The sequence below is a fragment of the Gossypium arboreum genome, chromosome 7, assembly GCF_025698485.1.
Source record: "Gossypium arboreum isolate Shixiya-1 chromosome 7, ASM2569848v2, whole genome shotgun sequence".
NCBI lineage: Eukaryota > Viridiplantae > Streptophyta > Magnoliopsida > Malvales > Malvaceae > Gossypium > Gossypium arboreum.
This window is the reverse complement of record NC_069076.1, coordinates 94,490,227-94,509,907: the sequence shown is the minus strand read 5'-3', so window position 1 is coordinate 94,509,907 and position 19,681 is coordinate 94,490,227. Positions and strand designations below refer to the sequence as shown.

The 19,681-nt window shown below is 30.7% G+C and overlaps 1 long non-coding RNA gene across 1 annotated transcript; it reads left to right on the top strand.

Annotated features, from left to right (window-relative positions):
- Nucleotides 1–9,938: 9,938 nt before the first annotated feature.
- On the top strand, nt 9,939–10,800 carry LOC128295236 (uncharacterized). Its single transcript, XR_008285580.1, has 2 exons — nt 9,939–10,111; nt 10,424–10,800. It is a non-coding gene; the product is annotated as an uncharacterized LOC128295236 (long non-coding RNA).
- Nucleotides 10,801–19,681: the final 8,881 nt, after the last annotated feature.

Below are 19,681 nucleotides of genomic sequence, written 5' to 3'. Positions count from 1 at the left end.
TTCTTTCATAAGTATGAACTAAACCCCCTAAATACCTAAGGGGAATGAAACCTAAGACAGATCTTGTTATTATTATCTAAATTGTATGATGAATATTTGACTTGTTCTTAATTATGTGTTCTTAATTCTTGTTTTAATATTTCAGGATATTGATTCAAGTTAATGCTCTTATTTAGAGGAGGAATAGACCCTATTTAAGAGTAAAATTGTTATAATTAAGCGGAGTTGATTGCGCGCCTAGAGATAGGGTAACAAGATTTTACTGGATTAGGGTGAAACCTAATAAGGGAATCCATAGATCGAGTTAATGCAATTCTAGGGTGTTAATTAGAAAGAGATTTCAATTATTCAACCTAGGGCTAGACATTATTGTCTCGAGAGAGATAATAATATAATTTAGGGATTTCTACGGATCAAGTCAAATGAATAAATCATCTGATTCAGAGTCAAATAACAAGTGAAATCTAGGTGGATTTTTCCTTAGGTATTGTGTTAATTAATCGAATTTTCCCAAAAGTATTTTCCCAAATTTTCTTTCTGTGCATTCTTACTTTTGTAATTAGTTTAGATAACCAAACCTCTTAATTTTTAGGCTAGATAATAAAAAAAGAAGTAAATACTAGTACTCATGGTTCCTTTGGGTTCGACAAATCTGGTCTTGCTGAACTATACTACTGTTCGATAGGCACACTTGCCTTAATCGTGATAATAAGTTAGTCTCAAGAATGATTCATTCATAAATCTTTAAAACCTATCGCGAATATCACGTATCAGTATGCTACATCTTGGGGCATCGACAAAGTACTCTAGATCTCCTAAACACATTTCGAGCTCAAAATGGTCCTCAAGAAGTTCGTACAGAGAAGCTCAGGCTGCGATATCTGGGGCACCAAGTTTTCATTTTACCCATATTGAGTTTGCTATCCTTGACTACTGTATTCGTTTTGAGCTACGCTCCCAATAAATTTCCTTCTTATTACATTTGCTATTTTTGATTAACTTATCCATTTTGAGTTAATTTCCTTCTTATTACATTTTCTGTCTTTGATTAATTTATTCATTTCGAGCTATGTTCCCAATCAATTTCTTTCTTGTCCGTTGTTATGATCTTTTCAAGTATTTTGCATTGAAATAACGATTGATAGACTAATAAAACTTTCACAAAAGAAGTTATGCATATTACTCTAAAAAGTTTCTAAATAGTACAAGAACCTAAAACAGGACTATTGTTTAGAACTCTCCAAACCTAGGGGTTGAAAATGTTTGAGAAAGAGGAGTCTAAATTGTGACTATCTCTTCGGATGTTCTGTCAAAGATATCAGTTGAACGAGAAAACAAGATATTGTGTGGGTGATACAACCTCGACGAATAACGAGCAACTCAAGTATTAAAATGGGATCATTCTTGAAAAAATGACATTCTACATTCCTGCATACATATCTGGTCATGTTACCCAGATCAATTGATTAAAGAAACTACAAATCCTGTACCCCTAAGTTGTAGTGGAATGGATTGCAGATGATACAAATCCTATACTCTTGAGTTGTAGTGGGGTGGATGGAAGAAACCACAAATTTTATCTCTCTAAAGTTACAGTGGAGCAAACCAGTTGAGTAAATTGTGACTATTTCTTAAAATTTTCTGTCAAAGATGTCAGCTGAGTAAAGAAGGCAGGACAACACATTAGTGATAGAACCTTGATAAACAGCGGGTAATGACAACCCAAATATTAAAAAATGATCATTCTCATGACATTCTACATATCATGCAAATACCATTCATACACACCTAGTTAGGAGAGTTTGACTTATTCTGATCACAACATCCTAATCATTTGGCATAAGCATAGGCTCATGAAATCGATTCTACAGGTCATGTAACAAGATTGGTGAATCCACAAATCTTATACCCTTGAAGTTACAGTGGGACGGATTGAAGTTATAATGGCGAATCTTATCTCCCTGAAGTTGCAGTGGAGCAGATTGAAGCCATTAAACATTATCTCCCTGAATTCGCAGTGGAGAAGATTGAAGCCACTAAACCTTATCTCCCTAAAGTCTCAGTGAAGCAGGTTGAAGTTAAAGTCTTATCTCCCTGAAGTTGCAGTGGAGCAAACTGAAGATAGCGAATTTTATTTCCCTGAGTTGCAGCAGAACAGATTAAAGCTATAAATAAACAGATCTTATCTCTCTGAAGTTGCAGTAGAACAGATCATATCAAGCCTTATCTCTCTGAAGTAGCAGTGGAGCAGGTTGAAGTTAAAGTCTTATCTCCCTGAAGTTGCAGTGGAGCAGACTGGAGATAGCTTATCTCCATGAAGTTGCAGTGGAACAGATTGAAGCCACAATCCTTATCTCTCTGAAGTTGCAGTAGAGCATGATAAAAATATACAAACCTTATCTCCCTGAAGTTGCAGTGGTGCAGGTTGAAGTTATCAATTCTTATTTCCTTTGAGTTTCAACGGAGTAGAATAAAGCTATGAATCTCTTCTCCTTGAAACTACATTGGAGTAAATCGAAATCGCAATCCTTATCTCTCTGAAGTTGAAATAGAGTAGGATAAAAATACACAAACCTTATCTCCCTGAAGTTGTAGTGGAGCAGATCAAAGCCACAATATTTATCTCTTTTAAGTTGCAGTAGAGTAGGATAAAAATACGCAAACTTTATTTCCCTGAAGTTGCAGTGGAACAAGTTGAAGTTACCAATTTTATCTCCTTTGAGTTTCAGCTGAGTAGAATGAAGCTACGAATCTCTTCTCCTTGAAACTACATTGGAGTAAATTGAAATTGCAATCCTTATCTCTCTGAAGTTGCAGTAGAGTAGGACAAAAATACACAAACCTTATCTCCTTGAAGTTGCAGTGGAGTAGGTTAAAGTTACCAATTCTTATCTCCTTGAAGTTCCAGCGGAGTAAATCGAAACTACAAATCTCTTCTCCTTGAGATTACATTGGAGCAGACCGAAGCCACAATCCTTATCTCTCTAAAGTTACATTAGAGCAGGATAAAAATACATAAACGTTCTCTCCCTGAAGTTGTAGTGGAGTAGGTTAAAGTTACCAATTCTTATCTCCTTTAAGTTCCAACGGAGTAGATTGAAGCTACAAATCTCTTCTAATTGAAACTATATTGGAGTAAATCAAAGCTACAAGTCTCTTCCTGAAGTTACGGTGGGACTACTTGAAGAAGAGGAGCACCAAAGAAGTAAAGATTCGGGAAGACCGGGAAAAATGGGCCCTTTTTGAAGTCTTTGCTCCATTCTCGTTACATGACAACGAGCAAAGAGGGGCAGCTGTAAGGCCCAATTTCTGCCCGGCCGGCTATAAACAAAAAAAATAATAATAAAAATAAACATTAAATAAATCCAAATATTTAAACAGTCCAAAATTCATTAGCCTATTATAAGCCCAATCTAAACTCAAACGACCCAAATGAATTAAAACCAAAGAGCCCAAATTAGCTCTAAACCCAAACAAACCCTAACCCAAATAAACCTGGTCCAAATGGCCCAAAACCAAAACACTCTCAGGAACCTTAGGGTTTCCATGCACCGTAACAACCATCAACAGCCCCAACGCCGCTCGTGTCTTTATGTCACTGCCACGTATGGCCTCCGTACTCTCTGTACGCCTTCACATCCTCCGTACCTGTAAACCAATACAAAAAGGACAGCAACAAAGGGACAAAAACAAGCAGCAAAGAAAAATTGATTGTATATTTTCTTTTTTCTTTCAACTATAAAGTCCGAAACCAACATTTTGTAATATTTTTACAGAGAAATAGCAATAAAAAACAAAAATAATATTGGCAAGGAAAGGTGATATTTTTTTATTTCCTTTTGCGAGTTTATTCCAGACATAGTGCATATATATACATATATATAAAAAAAAACATGTTTCTTCTTACCTTCTTCAGGTCGGGAAAGTCGGAACCGAAGGGTTCCTTTGGCTCTCTCCAATTTTCTAGAGGGTTTTTGCGTGTTTGAGGCTCAGATCTGAGGTGAGGAGAGCGAAGGGATTAAAAGGGACCAGACCAGAGGGCACGAGAAAGAATCTGAGAACTCTCAAAATTTTTAAAAAAAATGAAAGGAGAAATATTTTTTTTCTAAATTCAGCTATTTATATAGGGTTCAAAATGGCGCCGTTTTGGACTTAAGCACTAGTTGCCAAAACGACATCGTTTTGCTTAAGGACCCGAAACCTCGACCCGAATGCGGCCAGGATCCACGTGTTTTGGCCTTGATGGGCTATTTGCATATCCAGCCCTTCCGCCTTTGCTGAGGTTTTCAATCTGGTCATTGTACCCTTTTTATTTTTACAAATTTGGCCCTTCAATTTTGTTTCATTTTTTATTTAGTCCGTCATCTTGCCGAGTGAAACGCTGCGCATAAGGGTCAAGATTAATTTCCTGATCAGTCCCTTGGCTTCTTTCGCGCGTTCACTTAGATCTGGATCTGTGTTTCATTAATTTTACAATTTTTTTTGATTCATGCCCTAATTTTGTTCTGATTCGCAATCTAATCCTTAACCTTTCATAACTTCCTCTTTTACTTTTTTTTCTCATGTTTAAAATTTTTTATTTAATATTTTATTTATTTATTTATTTCTTCAATCCTTTTTATGTTTAAAATTCATTTATTTATCTTCCTTTAGTATACTGTTTCTTCGTTATTGTTGTTATTGTTGTTATTTATTTTGTTACTCCATTCGCCTTTGTGTTTATTTATCTTAATTGTTTATTATTTTAATATATTACAAAGTTTAGATTTCATCATTATTATTATTTATTACCTTATTATTATTATTACCCTTTTATTTTATTTTATTTTATATTTTCTCTTATTTATTTGCTTATTTTTAAACTTTTTCTTATCTTATTATTTAAACTTTTTATTAATTTTCATTTATTCACTTATGGCCTCTTATTATCCTTTTTATATATTTATCTGTTTTATCAATTATTCTTTTGCTCTTGCTATTGTTGTTTATATCATCGCGTTTATTACCCTATTATGCATATGTATACTACAATTTGTGTTACATTAATCTTTACCCAAATGAGTAAAAAGGAATTTTCAAAAATAAGGCGATGTTTTAAATTTTGGAAATATGAGAAAATCATACCCTAACTTATGGGGTCTCGATTTTTCTTGTTAAACCTAAATATCCAAATATCCTTTTAAATTTCAAAATATATGATTTTTAAATAAAAATAAAGGCAATATTTCGTGTTTGAAAATTCGATATCGTGCTCTAATATACTGGGTTTCGATTTTTCTCGTTTGACCCAAATGATCGAATATCTTTTTAAAATTAAAATGCATGAATTTTGGAAATCAAAGACAAGCTTATTTTCGAGGGTTTAAAATGTCGTGTCCTAACGTACTGAACGTGACATTTTATTACTACAAGACAAGAAGGTCTTTAGCATCCGCTTCGATTTATCCAAGCATTTTTGTTTAATCAACATTAATAAAAAGAGGGATCGTATTTTAAATTCCTTTTGAATTTTCAACTTTTGACATCAAGACATTAATTAATCAAATAGGTACCAATTTTGGGCATTACGAGGGTGCTAATCCTTCCTTGTACGTAACCGACTCCCGAACCCATTTTCTCGAATTTTGTAGACCAAAATTGCTATTTTAGTAAAACAAACATTTTATTAAAACAATCAAATTACGAGGTGGTCCGATCACACCTAAAAAAAAAAGATTGGTGGCGACCCCCTGTTCATTTTCATTTTCAAAATCAAAGTCGACGACTCGTCTTTTTCAAAATAAATAGTTTCGACAATAACTTAACACAAATTATATTAGCTGAAATTTCTTCTTCTTTTTTTATTTTAAAAAAATATGTATATATAATTATCATTATTAGATTTGAGTTGTAAAAATAAATGTGCAAATATCACCCAAAGCAAATATTTCATCTAGAAAATAAAATAAAAGAATTATGAAAATACGCATGCCATATATAGTTTAATAGGAGTTATACGGGCAAATTATATAAAGTCAAAATGACGTGAACTTCACTATGAACTCGTAGAAACTTGTGCTGATAACGTGTTATAAAAAAAATAATAATAATAAGTAAAAAGTGGATGAAAAATAGGGGAGAATTTTCTTTGTTTAATTTTCACTTACAAGGTGCTATTTATAAGTTCCTTTACATTCAATTAGTAAATATATTACATTCAATGAATTAAGTTTTCTTAATTACTCCATTTAATGGTCTCCTAATTATAAATGAAGTAAAGAGTTTTATCTCATTACTTTAATATGTTTAAAGGGGTTATAGACATCCATTTAATGTATTTATAATAATATATATATATATATATATATATATATATTATAGACGATGAGCGATCGCTTATTTCAAATATGAATTAAATAAAAAAAGATAGTGATAAATTAATCTTGTGAATAAACTCAATTTACAAAAAGTGATAATATTTTAAAGAATTTAATGGGTTAAAATGTGATTTTAAAATGTTAAAATTTATTTATTAATTTTTTAGAATTATTTTCTCTTAAAATGATAATGTAATTTTCAGGATAAAAGTGAAAAAATTATTTTTAATATAAAAATGTTTTATTTAATAATGAAAATTTTATAAAAATAAACACGTTTAGAAGATTTTAATATATATCAAGTATGGTAAAGTAACTGTTTCCAATGTCATAATTTAATTAAAGTTCTTTTGGGAATGTGTAAACCGGGTTTAATGGGATTAGGCATGTGATTTCCTATCCTTCTAGTAGCTAGCCCGTCAGCCACTTCAATTCTCAAAGATTGGGAAATTTTTTAATTAACACAATTATTAATTGATTTTATTATCTCAAATAATATTAAACTATTTTGGATATTCATTTCGGCAAAGCAAGTGCAACATAATTGTACGGTCTCAAAATTACTGCAAAATAATGCTACAAAATTGCATATGACTTAACAAAATGCTGGAATCATTGATCACTTTAATATTAAAAATTGATATTGTTATATTCCATATAGGACCTTATAACTTACTAATGGCTAGTCCGTGAATTTTAATCTAGCGAACTATACACTTCTTCATCTACAGTCAATTCGTAAACCTCAATCTGGCGAACTATACATCTCTACTAACGTTAAGGTTAGATGAGGACAATGTGAAAAATAAGAGCAATTAATTGTTAGTCACCCTAACATGTCCCATCATAGGACATCACATCACCATCGTTGCCAAAGGTATCAAATTAAACTTTCACGTCAACAATCTTAAGACATATAGCCAAATTTGTGCTTCACTATAAAAAAATCCATGCAAATAGCTCACAAGCTAACACAACCCACCTAACCTCCCATCTCTCCCGAGAGAATTGAGATTTCTTCCCAACTTATGTTTCTTCTTTCTTCTTTCTTCACTGTACCCTTACCTTCTTCCCTTTGTTCACCTCACTAGTTAACAATTGGTGTGGTAGCATGGACAGACATGGCGTATCTAGGTACCAATGGTCTTTATAGTATTCAATTTGATCCTTTTAATGATAAGTTACAAACCCCGTTGGTCATAGCACCGAAGGAAATATGAAGTAAACCAGAAAATTGAACCAGAATCCATTGCATACTGGCCAACAATATCCCCCATAGACCCAAACCAACCAACAAAATCCATACCACTAGTTTTATCAATATCCTTATGGTATTATAACTCTCTGTTGAAACTATTTTTTATTTTTGAAAAAAGGGAATCGACTTTAAAACAAAGTGTGAAGTCGACACCAATCCTTTTTTTAGGTGTGATTAGATCACCTAATAAAACATTTTATTTTATGTAAATCAATTTTGGCCTACGAAATTTAAGAAAATGGGTTCGGGAGCCGGTTACGTACGAGGAAGAATTAGCACCCTCGCTATGCCTAAAATTGGTACCAATTTGATTAAATAATATCCTTATGTCTAAGATTTTAAAAAAATATTTTGAAATACGATTTCTTTTAAAACATTTGAATGACTCACATTGGACGTTAGAATTCTCTTGTTTCGAAGGAGTATAGTATCACATCCAGCACGTTAGGACATGATCCTTTAAACCCTTGAAACCACGATCAATTCTTGATTTCCAAAAGCTCATACATTTGAAAATTATAAAAGGATATTCAACTATTTGGTCCAACGAAAAACCGAAACCCAACACGTTAGGGCACAATTTCTCGGATTTCTAAACATAGAACACTGCCTTATTTTAAAATTTAGAAAACACGGGCGAAATTTTAAAGGGATATTTGATTATTTTGGACAAACGGAGAATCGAAACCCAGCACGTTAGGGCACGATTTTCCAAATTTCCAAACGTTAAATATTGCCTTTGTTTTGGGAGATTTTCAAATAAACAATTGTAAATCCAACTCAAAACGCATTAGTTGACTTGAAATAAAATGGAATAATTAACTTTAGATCAATAAGTTGAAAATTACAATGCAACACTTGTGAATGAAAGGTAAAATTATAAACATGGAACAATATACACGAATAGTATACTATACTTAGTGAATGAAAATAGTATAAACAATAAAAAATTAACAAATATATAGTAGCAATGAGCACACATCCTATTTTAAAAACATTAATAATCAAAATAATGGAAATTAAAATATAACTAATCAAAGAAACATACTAGAATAAAATATAACAAATTTCTAAACATAGATGAATAACAATTGAAATGATGGTACAAAAGATTAATAAACAGCATATAATAATAATATATAAAATAGTATGAAAATTAAAACACAACACCTAATATACAAAACAATATGGACACTAAGAGCCAATATGATACAAAACAATTTAAGAACTAGATGAAAAATTTACAAAGGAATAACACATGCTAGAATTTGAAATAATTTACATGTAAAAAAAACTAATACTATATGAATGATTATTCAAATAGCTATTATGAAAGAAGAAGTCTTAAGCAAATAATGTACAAAATATTTTTAAAAATGAAAAATCTATTTAAAGTTGATGATATACATATAATGGAAAAAATAATTTAAATAATATATAAAAGATAATAATATATGAAAGGGTTTTAAACAATGAAAGTATATAATAACACATTTTTAAGGAATGAACTATATACATAATAGATTTGGAAAGAAATATATACTTAGATAGATTATATATATATATATATATATATATATATATATATATATATATATATATATATATATACATAAAACAACATGGAATTGATAATAGAATAAAGCTAATTTTAACATAAGCTATATATATATAATATAAAGGTAATTTAAAATAAATATTACACAATATTTTATGACAATATAATATAAAAGAGAATTTTAAAACAATAATTTTAGAATTTGAGCAAATAAATAAAAGAAATAAACAAAGTGAAATTATTATAGCAATTCCAAATGTATATTTAAATAAATCTTTAAAGACGAATACTAAATGAATTTTTTAAAAAATAATGAATTACACATATTGAAATGAAAAGACAACTTAATTGAAATAAAATTAAACTAACAGAGATAATTAATAAATAAAATATATCATTGAAACTGACATAAGGACTAAAATGCAATGCGCGCGAATGCACGAGGATCAAAGGAAATATTCCAAATTCCAAAACGCAGCGTTTAGGCATGGACCTAATTGGATTTATGCGCAAATTACAGAGATTAATAAAAAAATCCAAGAAAAACAAATAAGACTCAATTGAATGACCACGTGAAAATGAGGGACCAACTGCGCAAATGTTCCCTTTAAGCAGAACGCGTGGATCCTCCTGGGTAATTGGATCGGGTCAGATTAGGCATGGCCTATACGGCACCGTTCTGTAGCCCTGGAAACAGGCTTAAAACGACACCATTTTTGCTCCTTTATAAAGGCTAAAATCAGGCCTATTTGGCCAAATCAACCCTAGCCCCTTTCTTTCTCATTTGGCAAACCCTAAATCCCTTACTTCAACCACCGATTTACCTCCACAAACAACAACCTGTGCATTCAAGTTTGAAAGGATAGTTTTTCAGCCTTGAGATCCCCTTTCGGTTTCGATTTCAACAAAGCAAAAGGAATCTATTGGCATATTCGCAAGGTAAGAGTTCTCTTTCTCTTTTTTCCTTTGTTTACAAACGCAATGATGAAAGATCAAAGGAAATAAATCGCAAGAAAATGAAAAAACTTAAAGAAACTTAAAACAGAAATCACCTTTAAAATCTTTGTTGGTTTTCTTTGTATTCAATTTGCATTCATAATCCCATTTACAGTATATAATCGGCCTTTTTATAGTCGAACCAAGAGAAAAGGGAAAAGGGAAAAAAATAATAAAAATGTAAATACAAATTTTCTTTTTCTATTATTGCTTTGCTGTGTTATTTTGTTCTTCTCGCAGTTTCTATGGATGCAGGGGGTGCTGTACGGAGGAAGAGGCCCTGGTGACGTGGAGGTCGTGCGTGGGAAACCACTCGTGGGAGCCTGATCCCCTGGCTGGCTGCGACGCTAGCATGTTCCAAAAACCTTTGGGGTTTCTGGTACTTTCAAACTGTTGGGCCCCTTTTGGCCATTTGGGATTGTTTTAGCAGTGGGCTGTTGTAAACTGGGTTAAGGATTAAGTTGGAGGGCTTTGGGTGTAATGGGATTTTGGGTTAGGGTCTAGGCCAATAATTTTAGGCTTTATTTTGGGGTTTCAATTGGGTCTCGATTAATGTTTTGTATTTTCGGACTGTGAACATTTTATTGTTTTTGGTTTTTTTTTGTTTTATTTTAACTTTGGTTCTGGTATAAGCCCGGGCGAAATGGGCCTATTGCACTCTCAAAATCAACACCATGCTGAAGCATAAAAGACTCGGCCTAGGTGTGGTATTTGCAATTTCTACATCATTCCATTATGAGTTTCGAGCAGTCGGTGGACTTATTTATGAGTAGGTTAAAATCTCCTGCTTATTTCATATCCATCAAGAAGTGCAAGGATAAACCTTTAAGAGATCTTGTGAAAAGGTTAAATGCAGCAACTATGGTCGCAAAAGATGTCCCTTAAGAATTCATTGTTCAAGCTTTCATGTTTGGAACAATTCACCAATTTTTGAAATATAACTTAATTGATAAGTCCCTAGCCAACTTGTTAGCATTATACAAGAAGACTCATGCCTTCGTTGAAAATGATGAATTAGAAAAAACTAAGTTGCAAGTGCAGCGAACTAGTGCACTAACCTTAGGAAACTACCATTATTCTCAAAGAAGTAGACCCTTATTGCATGATAGAGTTAGGAGAACTTGCTCTTAACATTTATACTTGCGGGGGAGAGGGGGATGGAGGGTAACAGGGATATCTTTCCAGTGACTCTCGAGGCTACCAATGATAGATTAGGACAGATAGAGGTTATCAACAAAGTCAGTGAGGACAACAAAGGGCATTGCATAATCAATTTTAGTCCTACCATGACTTGACAACGACTCCAGTGCAAATTTTAAGTCAAATAGAGAATCAGGAAATCTTGAAACCTTCACCTCATTTTAGAGCTAACACTCATAGAGACAATTCAACGGATGTATGTGGTTCCCACCATGACAAAAGGCATACAACAAATGATTGTATTCATTTGAGAGATGGTATTCAGTCTACAGTTAACAGAGAAAAATTGTCACGGTTTGTTGTTAGACAAGGGCAACCTTATGGTCGTAGAAATAAAGACGATAATACTTTTAATTCACAATGATTAGATAAAGGAAAAGGCAAGCAGGTCCCAATAGAGGCGATTAATGTAATAATTAACATTAGTGAAAAATGTGCTAGATCTAATACTAAGAGGAAAGCTTATTTGCATAGTGTGATGTCCGTGATTACGTCAACAAAGAAACCTCGATAGGTACAACTGTAAAGAGTTCAATTCTCAAATCTTGATGAAACAAATTTGAATGATCCAGATGGTAATGATTCATTAGTGGTTTCAGCAATGATTGCGGGGTTTGAGGTCAAGAGAATTTTGGATTGATACTAGAAGTGTTGTTGAAGTTCTCAATTCTTTTAATCAATACACGACATGTGTATCTAAATATTAAAAATAATAAAAGATTTATTGGGAATCCAACCAACACATCATAACACACCTCACGTTTCGCAAACTTCATCATTGAACTCAAATAAACTGGCATGTAAAAATTATTATTTCTCCTACATAAATTTAATTATTTTGAAAGTTTCAATTATTCAAAATTCAAATTATAAATTCAAAAAATATATATTAGGTGTCGTAACCATTTTTTTGAAAAACGGGAATCGACTTGGATTTTGAAAATGAAAGAACGGGAGTCGCCACCAATCCCTTTTTAATGAGGTGTGATTGGATCACCTTAAATTAATCATTTTAATAAAAGTTAAGATTTACTAAAACGATAACTTTTGGTCTACGAAATTCAGAAAACGAGTTCGAGAGTCGGTTACGCACGAGGAAGGATTAGCACCATCGATACGCCCAAAATTGGTACCTAGTTGATTAATTAGTGTCTTAGTGTCGAAAATTTAACAACTTGAAAGAATTTTGAAATACGATCCTTCTTTATAAAAAAGCTCAAGTGTTAAAGACCTTCTCGTCTCAAAATATGAAATGTCACATCCAGTAAGTTAGGACACGACATCTTGAATTTTCGAAAGCGAGCTTGCCTTTTATATAAAATTTGCGTATTTTACTTTATTAAAAGGGTATTCGATTATTTAGAGTAAACGAGAGAAATCGAAACCCAGTAAATTAGGGTACGTTTTCTCAAATTCTCAAACGCCGAATATCGCCTTTATTTTAAAACAAATTCTTATTTCGAGGTGACAAAATGTCATACCCGGTAAGTTAGGGCACAACACTTCGCATCTTCGAGAATAAGCATTTTTCAAAACTCGTATAGCGATTTAAAAGAGTATTCCATTATTTAGGTTAAATGAGAAAAATCGAAACCCAGTAAGTTAGGGCACGATTGTCTCGAATTACCAAATACGGAATATCACTTTTATGAAGGAATTATTTTAAGGTATTGAGTGAAAAATATGATGTGATTTATTGTAAAACATAAAACCAAATCATGGTGCTAATACACAATAATAAGTGCGGCAGTATCAATAACAATGATATAAGAGCGATTATAAAAAGATGAAAGCAAGGCTAACAATATAAAAATATAAAACACAAGCATAAGGCAAATGAAATGATCGAATAAAAAAAAATAAAGCATGGCAAAATAAAAATGACAAGGATAATGAAAACGATAACAAAAATAATAATATAAATGATAAAAGCATAAACGATAATAATATATATGGTATTAAAATATATACGTAATAATAGAAACAAAAGTATATATAATATCAAAAATATATATACGGGATACATATGTGAAATAAGCACATAATAGTTATAAAAATATACATAATAGAATATATGAATAATATGATGTTTACAATATATATATATAAAAACATAATAAAAAATGATGTGCGTGATATAATATTAATATACATGATATAGTTTAAAATATAAACATAAGGTAATATGAGAAATAAAAATATATAAATGATATAGTATTAAGGTTATATAACAATAAAATACAATATTAAAATATATATACAAGTAATATAAAAATGTATTCGTATGTGTATACATAATAAAATGCAATATTTAAAATATTTACATAGTATTTACATGCTTAAAATGATAATAATGTTTAAAAAATAAATATTAATGATATTACCTAGATATATACATATATATTAAAATGAATACATGATGATATTAAAAGTATGTACACAATATATGATATATCAACAATGTATATATATATATATAATATTTATAAAAATATACAAGGTATAATGTTAATATGTATATGTATAATATAGAGTATGATATAGTATTTGAATGTGTGTACATAAAATATATATTAGGAATAATAATATAAAAGAAACTATAAGAATATATATATATATATATATATATATATATATAAGTATTGATTAAAATTAAAACGTCTAAATAATAGTAAAATATGCCAATAATAATACAAAAATAGAATAATAAATAATATTAAAATAATAAAGGGTAAAAATAATATAGAAACCGTATTAAATATGAGAAAGGGACTAAATTTGAAGCAAATATTAAGTCTTGGGGCCGATTTAAAAAACTAATAAAGAGAAAGGGACTAATTTGAAAGCGCAAATAACATACGGGGTCCAAAAGGAAATTTTCCCTTCCCCCCAAAACTCTGAGCTTTAATCGGGACCAAAATGTAAACGAGATAAAATCAAAGGGGTGAATTTAAAAGCATAAAAAGCTTAATTGTAAAATGATAAAAAAGCGGAGGGGTCAAAAGCGCAAATAACCCCTCCGCTTCAAAACACGCGGATCCAAGGCCGGAAGGGTCGGGTCGGCCCGCTCCACCCCAAAACGATGCCGTTTTGCTCCTTGGGGGGGAGGGCCAAAACGGTGCCGTTTCAAAGGCTTATAAAAGCTAATTTTTTTTTGAAAATTTCATTCTTTCTGCGTTTGAGGAAAAAAAAAAGGGGAAAAGGGGGGTTTTCTTCTCTAGGGAAGACCTAGAACTGGCCAAGGGTCCGGCCAAGGGGAAAAATTTCATTTTTTGAAATTATTTTGTTATTTATTTTTATATATTTGTATATAAATAGAAGTAGAAAGGAAATAAGTAAATAAAAATAAAAAATAAAATAAAATAAATAAAAAGGATTGACGGGATCACCTTTTTCTTCCGATTTTGCTTTTTTTTTTTGTTATTCTCTATTCTATGCGTTTGAATCAATGTTTTGCCTTTAAAATCTAGTGCTATATTGCTCAAGATTGTCTCAAAAGAAAAAAAAAAGATCCCCGAAAGGATTTCTGTTTTTGGCTTTTAAAGCCTTTTACATTATTATTTTTTATGCTGTCTTTTCCGTTTAATGCTTTGCAAGTGCAGCTTGGGCGGTGGATTTGATGAGGGCGGTGCTGCAGGCGTCGTCAGAGGCAAGTGGGGCAAAAGGGGGGTTGACCGACGGCTAGGGTTTTATTTTCCTTTTTTCTTTTCTTTTTTTTTTGTATTGGGCTGTGCTATTGGGTTTAAGGGTTATTTGATTTTGGGTCTGTTTTGAAATTGGGTTTGGGGTTAATGGGTTTTTAGTGGGCCTGCAAATTGGGCTTGTACATTAGGCTTAAAATGAGAACACCTATACTGCGAATTCTTCACTAGGCTCGTGAAGGTCATTTTATAACCTTCACTCGTCTAAGGGTGCAATTGTTATACTCTATATAATGGACCTTAAAGCTTATCGATGGTTAGTCTATGAACCTCAACCTGGTGAACTATGCATCTCCTCACTTGTGGTCAGTCCACAAACCTCAATTTGGCGAACTGTGTATCTCTGCTAACATTAAGGTTATATGAGGACCACGTGGAAACTCAGAGTAATTAATTGTTAGTCATCCTAACATGTCTTATCTTAGAATATCACATCACTACCACTATCAAAAGTATCAAATCAAACTTTTATATCAACAATTTAAAGACATATAGCTAAATTTGTCCTCTACTATAAAATAACAATGTGAATAGCTCACAAACTGACACAACTCACCTAACCTCCCATCTTTCCTGAGAGAATTGAAGCTTCCTCCCAATTTCTGCTCCTTCATTCTTCACTGAAACCTTACCTTCTTCCCCTTGTTCACCTTACTAGTTAATAGATTTAATATTTAAAAATTAAAATCAAATAAAATTTTAATTGGAATCAAATATCTCGAATTACAAAATCATTTATCCAAACCCTCAAGCCTGGAGTATCTCTTAATTGCATATTAAAAAGCCAAACATTCTTTAGATCACTTAATTTGCAATCAAAGGTTGTCAATATTTAGTACCCAAAAGAAATTGCCAATATCAAAATAATTAAGCTGCCTTGTGCTTAAAGTAATTTAATCATTATGTTGTATTTGTATTATATTAAGCTGCCTTCTGTTTAAAGTAATTTAATCAAAAGTAATTGTGTCAGATTTTAGTGATTCAATTTAAGATCATTTATGTTTATGTTGTATTATATTTTAAATTATCTTATAACTTATTATAATAATTTAATTTACACAAAATTGTATACTTTATTATTTTCATGTTTCGGAAGTATTATAAATTTGATTCAAATTGATGGTATATAATTCTGTTAATATTAATGAATCATATGATAATATGTTATTAAAGATATAATATGTAGTTGTCTGATTTATTGACAGGTATAAAATTATATACTATTAAAACTAAATTTATATAAATTTTTGCATGTTAATACTTTATTTTATGTAGTTTTAATACTTTCATAAATGTTATATTCTAAACTTCAACTTATTATTATTTTAAAAAAATCATATTTTAGTAATGTAATATTTATAAATAAATAAAAGAAGTTTTCTTAATGAGCCAATTTTGCCACGTGAGCATAAACCGCATACAATATAAGAATGTATATATTTGCCTTACAAAAAGAATATGTATTTCAAAAAAAAAAGTGTATATTTAAAACAATAAGACAAAAATTAAATGAAAAAAAATCAAAAGCTTAGTTAAATAATTATTTATATCAGCTTTGCTAACAACATTTTGATTGAGTGATAAGAATGATATGTTATAAAAAAAAAAAACAGTTGGATCTTAAATAATTCATTTCCTTTCACTAATTTTTAAAAATTATTAGTTATAATTATAAAGTCAGATGGTTTGTTGTGGAATTAATTGATGAAACCCAATGTGTATGTATGTTCAACATAATTCACTCACGAGACAGTTCCAAGTCAAAATTCCCACATCACACACGTTATAGTATATATTAAATATTAAACACTGAGTATTTCCCATACTAGTTGTTTTCCATGTTCCAAAGCTTGTTAAAATAAAATAAAATAAAAACAGCTTTGATTAATGTAAGCTTAATTTGTCTTCAAAGTTGTCAACATGCAATATATGTATATTTAAATTCGTCCATAAATCTGCCTTCAAATTGGACCACCATCAATTTATTGCAAGCTGCTATATAAGCTTCAACATTTATATTTTACAAAGTACAATAATTTGAGTCATTTCAATTTGTTGTTAATATTATCAAATATCCACCCTGCCATTCTCCAATGTCACATGATCCTTAAAATTTTCAATTATATGATGATTAAATGGAATATAATTTGAGCCATATTTTGTTGTGCCATAAAAAATTCCCATATCAGACCGCTCTATTTTCTTTTTAGATAAATTTGAGGTTGGGCTCCAGTTCCACCCCTCATAATTAATTTAACTTTTTGTAAATATTTAGAAAATTTCTAGATTTTAAATTTTGTCTTGAAATATTAATATTTTTTCTAAGTTCAAAGTATTTAAATTTCATTAATAATAAAATTGTTATACTTCCACTTTGGCAATGACATATGACAGAATATAAAACAATTTGGTAAAAATTCTTTGTTGAATGCAACTCACGAGTAATTCTTCATTAGATATCTTTTAAGATGCCCCTTCCCCTAGAGTATCTACAAATGACCCTCCACGAATCTCTCTCAAACCATCTTGGAACCACCCTAGAGACCCTTCATGGAGACCATTAAAGCATAATAACCTCGTACAACCTCAGTATGAAAAATATCAGAGCAATACTACATAGTACTATACATGGCGATAATTGACCTCAAACGGCCTTGCCACCCAGTTGGCTACATGGCATTACCAAACAAGGGCACCCTCTTATATATACCCTAGAGCATGAGAGACAAGGGATCCTTCTTTCTCCCTAAAAAACCTTAAGTGTTTCCCCCAATTATCTCCACCTTCCTCCTCTTTTGCCTTCTCCCTTCTCCTCCATCTTCAACCTTTAGCTCTTTGCCTATCACAAGTGAATCAGCCCTTCAATCATCACCGCCTTCTCCTCTTTGTCTCTTCCTTGTTAAACACTTTTTTGATACAGTATTAAGGGTGGGGATGGGGATAACACAGTTTGAACAGTGTCAAACAGATGTCTCATAAGAATTTTAGCCATCGTTCCATTCAAGTCAAGACTCTCGTATTAATAAAAGTAAATAGTTTGGCACAACTAGAAATACATTTTGTAATTTGTACACGTTGATGGTCACTTACAACCAAATTTAAAAAAAGGTATAACTCAAAATTATATAATTTAAATAATAGAAATATATTCTAATATGAATATAAAATGTAATTTCAAATTTAATAAAATTATACAAATTTATATTTTATATATAGAATTAATATTTGATGCACTAACCCTAAATGAATCTGATAATAACATATCATTAAAAATAAAGTTAAGTGAATTTGATTTTGAAAATTTTTAATAATATGTGATACACTAACATGGTATAAAATTATACATTATAAATGTATTAAATAGAAAAATATATATATTATAAATTTGTTGAGAAAAGATGTTAAAAAGTCCCACGTTGTTGTATATGAAGATATGAAAATTAATTATATGGGTTTCAATTTTCTGTTTCATTTTGAACATTGGCAGAATATTACTTAATAATTTATGCTCCACTTTAAGTGGGATTAGCACGTGATTAATCCTTGTTTAAAAATTAAGATTTGGAGAAGATTCTTTAGATTTTCATGCATGAGACAATACATGGATTTATTCACATTAACGTTTTGCTCACAATTGGCCTTAAAGTCAAAGGATAATCCTAATTCGAACTATTTAAACTCTAAATTTTAAATTTTAAATTTAAAGATTTCATCCAACATTATTAATTATAAGTCGGAATTTAACAAAATCAAAATTGAAAATTTTGATAAACACATATATATTGGCTTGATTTGCAAGCAATTTAATTTACAACATCAACCATTTCTATAATATAGAATATTGTAGAAAATTATTCAGTCTGATAATTCACGTAATTTTATCATGTTGATAAAATTTAAATTAAATGTATTTATATTAGATGCACATTTGTATTCCACAATGCAACTTTTTACTATTGGATGCAATAGGGTAGTCAGGGGTTGGTAGGTACCTCAGTCCTCTTAAAATAAATTTTTTTATTTAAATTCCTTTAAAGTTTATAAAAATTTAAATTATTAAAAGTAAAATTGTACTTTGACCCTCTAAAAAAGATAAAAATTTGATTTAGTCCTTTAAAAATTATAAAAATATAAATATTAAAATGGTTTGCATTTTTACTATCGTAAAAATATACAATTTAATTTCGACCCCTGAAAAAATTTTCTGACTTCACCCCTAATCGGATGTGTAGTTGGCTGATTAATTTCATGTAGGTGCCAGGACATGGAACTTATAGTGGTAAAAGTGTCACTAGGCTTTATACTAAGAGTTGGTTATCATATTATCTCTTTTATTGAAAAATGGGCAAACTATTCTTTCTATGTTAGATCAAAGAGTAAACTAGTCCTTCTGTTAAAAGTTCTATCCATTTCTACTACTAAAAAAAAATCCACGTATGTCATAATGAGGTAAATGTGGCACGTCATGTGTAACTATTTGGTTATTCTATTGGTCCTGCCAATTTTAACAGTAAAAATGGATGAAATTTTTAACAGAAAGGACTAATTTGCTCTTTGATCTAACGTACAAATACTAATTTATCCATTTTTTAGTAAAGGGGACTGTAACACC